The sequence below is a fragment of the Prionailurus bengalensis genome, chromosome E1, assembly GCF_016509475.1.
Source record: "Prionailurus bengalensis isolate Pbe53 chromosome E1, Fcat_Pben_1.1_paternal_pri, whole genome shotgun sequence".
NCBI classification, from domain to species: domain Eukaryota; kingdom Metazoa; phylum Chordata; class Mammalia; order Carnivora; family Felidae; genus Prionailurus; species Prionailurus bengalensis.
The window spans coordinates 56,817,405-56,826,804 of NC_057347.1; the positions used below are offsets into that span (position 1 = coordinate 56,817,405).

Genomic DNA, 9,400 nt, shown 5'->3' on the forward strand with positions numbered 1-9,400 from the left:
TCTCTGCCCCTCCCCGGCTTGCATGCTCTCTCTCTCTCTCTCTCTCTCTCTCTCAAAATAAACTCAAAAATTAAAAAAAAATACAATAAAATGGTTACTTTTATGTTATGTGAGCTTCTCAATTGGAAATACATTAAAACAAAATTTCCAGTAGGGCCCTGAGACGTGAGCTCTGAGAAACTGGCTGACACCTGGTGAATTCCTGCAAATGGGACCAGAGCTGGCTGTATTCTCCTCTAGAATTTCTCACTTCCCGCATCCCAGCAGCGAAGGCTTGGCGAGAACATCAGGTGATGCATAAACTCCCTCCCGGTCCGGCCTTGGGAACCGGCCTGGACGGAGCCAAGAACCCAGGGGGCACGGGAGGGCGACCCCATCACCCTACTCGTCTTCTTCCCCCCTGCGGGGCCCCACCCCCCAAAGAGCCACCTGCCCAAACTCTTTAGCCCGGGCCAACCGCTGCATGGGAACCGGCACCCGCAAGGGCCTTGGCCACCGGCCGGGAGGAAGCCGAGCTCCGGGGATGCTTCCCTGGTGCCCACGAGACGTGGTGCCCCTCTCTCCTCCTCCCCTCCGCGGCGGGCTTCAGGAAGGCGACCGCTTTCTCTGCCTCCCTCTCCTGCAGTGGCCCGGGGACGACCTTCAGGCCGGCTTCATAAATGGTGTCTGTACAAGGAAGGATGGAGTCTTCGTTCCGGATGGTGCCTGGGGCCCAGGCAGCCCGTAAGCTTTTCCGGGACGATGGTGGAGGTTCTCCTGCTCATTCTCCCCGGGACCACGTTCTTTGGAGCTTCCCCTGCCGAATCCCACCACGGCGTGGGATTCTGAGAAGTCTACCCGAGGGCCCAGGAGGAATATCAGGCCCGTAGTGGGATCTTGCCTGAACCGGGGAGGGAGACAGACCCCATAACGGACACGGCCGCTCCCCAGACGGGAGGATCCAGGTACGGATGTGAAAAATCGTACTCGATCTTCATCAGCTAAAGCCCCCGCCCCGCCCCCACTGCCCCCAGCAATGGAGCCCGAGTAATCCTCAGCGAGAGAGGATAATTAATTCGCAAAGGCCCACATCCCGGGGCCTCGGCCCTTTGACGGGAGCGGAGGAGGGGAGGGAGGGAGAGAGAGGAGCTAAGTCTGTCGGAATAATCCCTGTCTCGGGGCAGGATGGTTCCAGTCCTAATGAGACCCCCGGGCATTATCGCCGCGTGGATTGTCTATCGCGGCCAGGAAAAGGACGAGCCCAACTTTCTTTCTGAATTTGGACTGACTTAAAGAGGTGGCATCGCATTTGAAGGACACCCAATCAATCTGTTACCCTCGCTGCATGAAATTGTATTTGCTTCCCGCTTTCTATCTCGCTGAGCGCAGCTGGGCTGTAAGTCATTGGTGATAACATTCTTTATTATGCCGTCCTGTTTATGAACTGTGCCTGGAAAGAGGTGATAGAAATATGCAGCAATATGCAAAGGGACGGGGGGGAGGGGGGGGGAGCAAATGCTAGTTGCCAGGGCAACAAAGGGGCTATTTTGGGCATCGGATTTTGCGGATGATGAAAAAACCATCTTCTTGCGATGCTTGGACTCTCCCCTCCCCCCGCTCCTGGAAGTGATGAATTCAGAGCCGAATATTTGGGAAAGGGGACGGCTTAATTTCTTAATTAAAAATGATGCTATTTTCCCTTCTGCCTCCTTTAAACATGGATGGAAAAACAAACCTAAGGGTGTTGATAAGCATTCTTGAGTGGAAGGCGAGCTTCCGTTCTGGTAGAGAGCGATGTGTGAATAATTTACTAATCTTCACTGATCCCCGCCATCTCCCCCCACCGCACACACCCACCTCTTTTTCCCTACACCGACTTAACTCTGATAAACTCCCCGAGCAAAATCCCCGAGCTCTGGACCTCAGCAAAATCTCAAAACCTGCAGGTGTTTACAAGCAACCTGAATTCCAATGAGTTTCTCGCCAGTTGGCCACCAAGGAGATGGTTGGGGCTGAGTGGAGACCACAGCTCTGGGCACGGGCGTCCGCACGAACAAAGGAGAGGGACCCTGCTCCTGTCCCTCCAGCCACGCAGAAGATTTCCCCGGGGAGGGGGCTTACTCTCTGCGGGCGCCGAGCCCCGCCCACAAGCCTGGCGTGTCCGCACCCACGGGGCGGCGTGTGCGCGCCCTCTGGATCCGTGCCCGGGGCGGGCCATCCGGAGCGCTGCGACCATTTTCACGAGGAGGAGCTGGTGTTTCCACCTGGCCGCCTCCGGATTGTTGCTTCCCTGGTTCTCCAGGTGGGGTCCCCTGACCAGCAGCACATCGCCTGGGGACTGTTGCAAAGGCACATTGGGGGAGCCCCACTCCAGGCTCGCTTCGCCAGAAATGGATCCCCTGTGTGCTTGGCGGCGAATGTCAGGGTGGGAGCGGGGTGGGTAAGTTTTCCTGTTCGGGACGTCCAGATACGCTCCCCCTGTCCGCCGGACTCTGGTATCAGGTCTAAGATACGCTGCCAGGCCCAGGGAGCATCTTGCAAGACCAGTCGGTTCTGGAAGATTCCATAGGTGTCCAAATGGGTGGCACGGCAGGGGAAGGGGTCAGGGCTCTTGTTCTGTGGTCAGAATGGGTTTGTGCCATTGAAGAACTTTTTTGTGCCTCTGGCTTTGAGGCAATGGGCCATGCCGTGTTCTTCCCGGAGACTCCCTTCTGCCCTCTTCGACCCCCAGAAAGCAACGCCCTGAAGATGACTGTTGTGGGCTCATTGTGGGGAGGTTCTTGATGATACATCAGGGGAGAAGGTGACCGGTGGCTTCAGATGTGGCCCCTTCCTGTGGGATGTCACTTACTAGAGCATCAGTGCCCCGAGCCTGAGGAGAACACTAGGATTTAAGCTTTCTTTTAAAAATGGACTTTCAGGGGCTCCTGGGTGGCTCAGTTGGTTAAGCGGCTGACCTCGGCTCAGGTCATGATCTCGCGGTCTGTGAGTTCGAGCCCCGCGTCAGGCTCTGTGCTGACAGCTCAGAGCCTGTAGCCTGTTTCAGATTCTGTGTCTCCCTCTCTCTGACCCTCCCCCGTTCATGCTCTGTCTCTCTCTGTCTCAAATATAAATAAACGTTAAAAAAAATTAAAAAAAAAAAAGAAAAAAGAAAAAAATGGACTTTCAGGGATGCCTGAGTAGCTCTACGGCCGACTTTGGCTCAGGTCATGATCTCGCGGTCTGTGAGTTCAAGCCCCGCGTCGGGCTCTGTGCTGACAGCTCAGAGCCTGTAGCCTGTTTCAGATTCTGTGTCTCCCTCTCTCTCTGACCCTCCCCCGTTCATGCTCTGTCTCTCTCTGTCTCAAATATAAATAAACGTTAAAAAAAATTTAAAAAAAAAAGAAAAAAGAAAAAAATGGACTTTCAGGGATGCCTGAGTGGCTCTGCGGCCGACTTTGGCTCAGGTCATGATCTTACGGTTCGTGAGTTCGAGCCCCGCGTCGGGCTCTGTGCTGACAGCTCGGAGCCCGGAGCCTGCTTCCGATTCTGTGTCTCCCTCCCTCCCTGCTCCTCCCCTGCTCACACTCGGTCTCTCTCTGTCTCTCAAAAATGAATAAACATTACACATTTTAAAAAAATGAACTTTTAATTACACATCATCGAATTCATACGTACTCTGGAAAATACAGAACAGTACAGAACAGAAGAAGGAAGCAAACTATCTACACGTTTTCTGGCTGCACGTAAAAGATAATGTTTTTCTGCCCTTTTTCCTTTTTTTTTGGTTTTTGTCCTACTCTATTTTATTTTCACAAACCTGAGCTCACATTGTACTCTTTTTTTTTTCCAGCTAACATCACAATGTGAACATTTCCCCGTCTTCAATACATGCTTGCATTGTTTTAGCAGCATGCATTACTGTTTCGTAATGCGGACGCGTCATAGTTAAGCTTCTTCGGCGAATACCTTATTTTCCGCGTCTCTTTCAGGACCTGGAAGTGGCCGCTTGTGATTTTAATACCAAAGGGAGCCGAGGGCGCGGAGAGGCAGAGGTGAGTCCCTTTGTCTTTGACGCCTGGCATGCCGGTGGATGCTGGTGGAGGAGAAACCGATCAGTCAGTGGGGTCTGAAGTGAGTTTCTGCGGTGACATTCGGGGTAGAAGACGAAATTACTTCCCCCAGGGCAAGCGGCAGCGTTTGGCATTTTGAAGGTTGGCAATGAGATAAATGCAGTAAAATGGGAGCTCGCACAAAGCTCCCCTTTAGCTCCCTGGAACGGGGCCGTGGCCGGAGGAAAAAGGGGGGACAGGCTGGTCTGGCAGGGTTCACTCCCAGGGGACAGCCTGCCCCTTAGGGACCAGAGAGAGCCAGGGGTCAGCCCAGAGTCCCATGGGGTGATATTTCTGCTCCATTTTATCCCCTCTGGGACCACACGTTTGGGTCTGTGCACCTGTGAGTGGGAGCAAGTGAAATCTCTTCCGCGGACAGAATCACGGGTGTCAGGGGCACAGAGACGTCTCCTGCCCGCTGACATCCGAGTGTTCGTGTTCCTTTGCGTCTCTGCTTTCCCACGAGTTTGGACCTGCACTTGGTCTCCAAAGCCGACCAAACTGGCCCTGTCTTCCCATGGTTCCCACCCAGCCACCTCCACTAGCAGGGAGCCCCCAGAGACCCTCGGGTCGATAAGCAACAGCGGACGCAGGGCTCTCCTTTCCAAGGAGTTATGCCGGCTGAATGTACTGCGTCGTAAGTGCCAACGTCCCGTGACTCGCAGGGGGGGGGGGGGGGGCGGGCTTCGAAGCTGTGACACGGTTGACAGGTGTGACGGGAGAGTCCTGCCCGTTGCGGGGCGGGAGCAGCATCCCTGGTCCCCACCCACTTTGTGCCTGCAGCCCCACTCCTCGTGACATCCGAAGATGCCTTCAGACGTTGTCAGTTATCCGCTGGGGCGCAAGCCCGCGCCTGGTTGAGGACAACGGATGGAGAACACCGTTTCCCAAGGTGTATTCCGGGGAACCGAGTCTCGTGGGACCCTGCTAACAGCTACTCTCCGAGCAACAACCAGGTTCCAGTATGAGCTAATTTGAGACACCGTGGGCTGGAGGAAGTTCATCCATGCTGGCTCTGCTCCGACCTCGTTTTTCCCAGCCTCGTGTGCTTTCCTGCGTACCCGCTGCTCCCACTCATGCACAGCCTCCCCCATGATCAGCAGCCCCACCAGAGCGTACATTTGTTGCAACGGATGAGGCTCCGTGGACGCGTCCTATCACCCAAAGTCCACAGTTTACATTAAGCTTCGCTCTTGGTATTGGACACATTATGGGTTTGGACAAATGCAAAATGACGCATTTTCACCATGACGGTATCATCCAGGGTAGTTTCACGGCCCTGAAAATGTTCAGGGCTCCCCCCACTCATCCCTCCCTCCTTGCCCTGCTAACCCCGGGCAGCCACTGATCCTTCTGTCCCCACAGTCCTGCCTTTTCCAGAACGTCAGACAGACAGAATCACACAGTCTGTAGTCTTTTCAGACCGGCTTCTTTCACGTAGTGAGATGCATTTAAGGTTCCTCCGTGTCTTTTCATGGCTTGATAGCTCATTTCTTTTTGTGCTGAATAACATTCTGCTGGCTGGCTGGACCGCAGTCTATTTATCCCTTCACCTACTCAAGGGCTTCTTGGCTGCCCCCCAAGTTTTGGCAAGCGTGAATCAAGTTGCTATAAGCAATCCACGTGCAGGTTTTTGTGCGGAGGTAAGTTTTCACCTCCTTTGGGTGAATACCCTGGAACACGATTGCTGGGTCGTGTAGGTAAGAGTCTGTTTGGTTTCATAAGAAACTGCCAAACTGGCTTCCACAGTGGCCGCGCCATTTTGCATCCCCACCAGCAGTGAGTGAGTTCCTCCTACTCCATATCTTCACCGGCGTTGGGTGTTGGGCCAATCTAAGAGGCATGTAGTGGTGTCTCATTGTTGCTTTAATTTGTATTTCCCTAATGACATGATGTAAAGCATACTTTCATGCTTATTTGCCATCTTATATCTCCTTTGGAGAGCTGTCAAAGTCTTTGGCCCATCTTTAACTGGGCTGCTTGTTTTCTTATTGTTGAATTGTAGGAGTTCTTTATATATATCAGGTAATAGTCCCTTATCAGATGTGTCCTTTGCAAATACTGCCTCTCAGTCTGTGGCTCGTCTCCTCATTCTTTTGAACCTACTTTTTGCAGAGCAGTGGTTTTTAATCTTAACGAAGCTGGGCTTATCAATGATTTCTTTCATGGATTGTCCCTTTGGTGTTATGGCATAAACTTTTAATTTCGAAATAATTTTAGATTTCTAGAACAGTGCAAAGACCAGGCAAAGGGTTCTGTTTGACAGTGGTTCGTAATTGGGAGCGTAATTGGGACATTCAGCAGGGTGAGGGGACACTGTGGGTTGTCACATGGGGGGGGGGTGGGTAGGTAGGACTGCTCCTGGCACCCAGTAGGGTGCCGCTAAACATCCTAAAATCCACAGGATGGCCCCACCACAAGGAAGGATCTAGTTCAAAATGTCAGTAGAACCGAGATGGAGAAGCCTGGCCACATGTCCTTCGCCAGCTTCCTGAATGGTAACATCTTTTTAAAAAATGTTCATTTATTTATTTTGAGATGGGGGAGGGGAAGGAGCACCAGCAGGGGAAGGGCAGAGAGAGAAAGAGAGAGAGAATCCCAAGCAGGCTCCATGCTGTCAGCACAGAGCCCAACGCGGGGCTCAATCCCATGAACGATGAGATCATGACCTGAGCCTAAATCCAGAGTCAGACGCTTACCTGACTGAGCCACCCAGGCGCCCCTGAAATGTTAACATCTTAAAATAACCATGGCACATTTGCTAAAACTGAGAAGTTAACATTGGTACAATACTGTTATTGGTTGGCTTAAAACAATTTTTTAACATTTATTCATTTTTTGATAGAGAGAGAGACAGAGCGCGAGTGGGGGAGGGGCAGAGAGAGAGGGAGACACAGAATCCCAAGCAGGATCCAGGCTCTGAGCCATCAGCACGGAGCCCGACGCGGGGCTCGAACTCACGGACCGCGAGATCATGACCTGAGCTGACGTCAGACGCTTAACCCACTGAGCCACCCAGGCACCCCCCCCTTTTTTTTTTACTTTCTTGACAAATTTTTAAGTGTATGGAATACTGTTAACCGTAAGTGCAACATTGTACAGCACATCTCTAGACCTTTCTCGTCTGGGTAACTGAAACCTCACACACATTGAATCACGTTTCTCTTGCCCTCTCCCCTCAGCCCCTGGCAAATTCTGTTCTACCTTCCGCCTCTACGAGTTCAAGTTCGAGCGCTTTCATTCTCTCATATAAATGGAATCCCACAGTATTTGGTCTTCTGAAACTGGCTTAGTTCACGGAGCCCCACACCCTCAAGGCTCATGCATATTGTAGCTGGTGTCAGAATTTCCTTCCTTCTTAAGACTGAATACATAATATCCCATCGTATGGATGAACCACACCTTCTGTATCCATCCATCTGCCGGTGGACGTTTGGGTTGCTTCCACATCTTTGCTGTTGTGAATAACGGTGCGATGAACATAGGAGGGCGATCATCGCTTCAAGATCCAGACTCTAATTCTTTTGGAGAAATTTGCACCAGTAAGATTGCTGATAGTTCTATTTTTTTTTTTTATTTTTATTTTTCAACGTTTATTTGTTTTTGGGACAGAGAGAGACAGAGCATGAACGGGGGAGGGGCAGAGAGAGAGGGAGACACAGAATCAGAAACAGGCTCCAGGCTCCGAGCCATCAGCCCAGAGCCCGACGCGGGGCTCGAACTCCCGGACCGCGAGATCGTGACCTGAGCTGAAGTCGGACGCTTAACCGACTGCGCCACCCAGGGGCCCCCATATGTAGATATTTTTAATGGCCATCCTAACAGGTCCCAGCGAGGTGGTTTTGATTGACATTTTCCTGATCAGCGATGTTGAATATCTTTTGATATGCCCGTGAATACATCCATTGGCCATTTGGATGTCTTCTTTGGAGAAATGTCCCTTCGAGTCTTTTGCCCATGGTTTAATTGGGTTGTTTGGGTTTTTCTGCTATCGAGTTATAGGAGTTCCTTGTGTGTTGCAGGTATTGGTTCCTTATCAGATGTGTGGTTTGCAAATACCCACTTCCGTCCTTTAGCTTGTTTTCTTTCTTTCCGGATCGTCTCCTTTGCTCTGATCACTTGGCTTTTTAACACTTTTTCTTTCCTTTTTTTTTTTTTAATGTTTATTTATTTTTTTGAGAGACAGAGTGTGAGTGGGGCGGGGGCGGGGGCAGAGAGAGAGGGAGACACAGAATCCGGAGCGGGCTCCAGGCTCCGAGCTGTCAGCACAGAGCCTGATGCGGGGCTGGAACCCACGAACCGCGAGATCATGACCTGAGCCGGAGTCGGACGCTTAACCGACTGAGCCACCCAGGCACTGCATGTTTCTTAATTTTTTTTTAACATTTATTTATTTTTGAGAGACAGAGAGAGACAGAGCATGAGCAGGGGAGGGGCAGAGACAGAGGGACACACAGAATCCCAAGCAGGCTCCAGGCTCTGAGCGGTCGGCACAGAGCCCGACGCGGGGCTCGAACCCACGGACTGTGAGATCATGACCTGAGCCGAAGTCGGACGCTTAACCGACTGACCCACCAGGTGCCCTGACACTTTTATTTCTTTACCCCACGTCCGCCATCTGCCCTCGCTTAAGTCACCAGTGCTCTCAGACAAACTGTAAGTGCACAGAGGAGGCCTCCTCCGTGGGGTGAGCCGTTTTACAGAACACAACTCGTCTGTCGCACAGATCACCTTTGCATCATTGATTTGTTTGGCAAAAATCACGTTAGGCCCAGCTTTACACAACCAGAACCCAGGTGCACTTTCCACCAAAACGTGAACAGATCTGCACGTGGGAGGCGGGGCGGGGGGGTTCTGGCTGGCCGGACACAGAGCACAGGGACCTTTTTGGGGGACATCAAGTCCGCTCTGTTGAGGACAAGCCATTGACTAGAACGGGCGTCTAGGAGCTATTGGCATCCATCCCACGGTAATGACCGACGGCTCATTCACTCTTGAGTGTCCCCAGGCCTGAGGCTCTGAGAGGGGTCACAGTGGGAGTCAGGTGCTCGCTGGCCTTGGCAGGGTTGAGTTCCTGTGGTACCCAGTTCGGAGGAATCAGCTCCTGGGCTCCCCGCCCCCAACCAGGTTGGAGAGAGGTTTGGGGAGAAACCACCAATCACTTCCGTCTTTTTCAAGGTCTCTTCCGGTCCTGGCGGTCACGGCAGATCCCAGAGAAGCAGAGCCCTGACACCAGGGGGACCAGAGAAGGAAAAGCTCATTCAGCCGGGCGGCATAATTATCCCACAGAATAAGTGCCCCGGGTACGTGGCCTCAACTCGAAAGGGCAC

The 9,400-nt window shown here is 52.3% G+C and overlaps 1 long non-coding RNA gene across 2 annotated transcripts; it reads left to right on the forward strand.

Annotated features, from left to right (window-relative positions):
* The first annotated feature begins 1,089 nt into the window (after positions 1–1,089).
* On the forward strand, positions 1,090–6,227 carry LOC122486162. Of its 2 annotated transcripts, none has more exons than XR_006298037.1 (3): positions 1,090–1,375; positions 3,951–4,707; positions 4,878–6,227. It is a non-coding gene; the product is annotated as an uncharacterized LOC122486162 (long non-coding RNA). The 2 variants fall into 2 exon arrangements; XR_006298038.1 differs by lacking the exon at positions 1,090–1,375 and adding an exon at positions 1,398–2,281.
* The last annotated feature ends 3,173 nt before the right edge of the window (positions 6,228–9,400 follow it).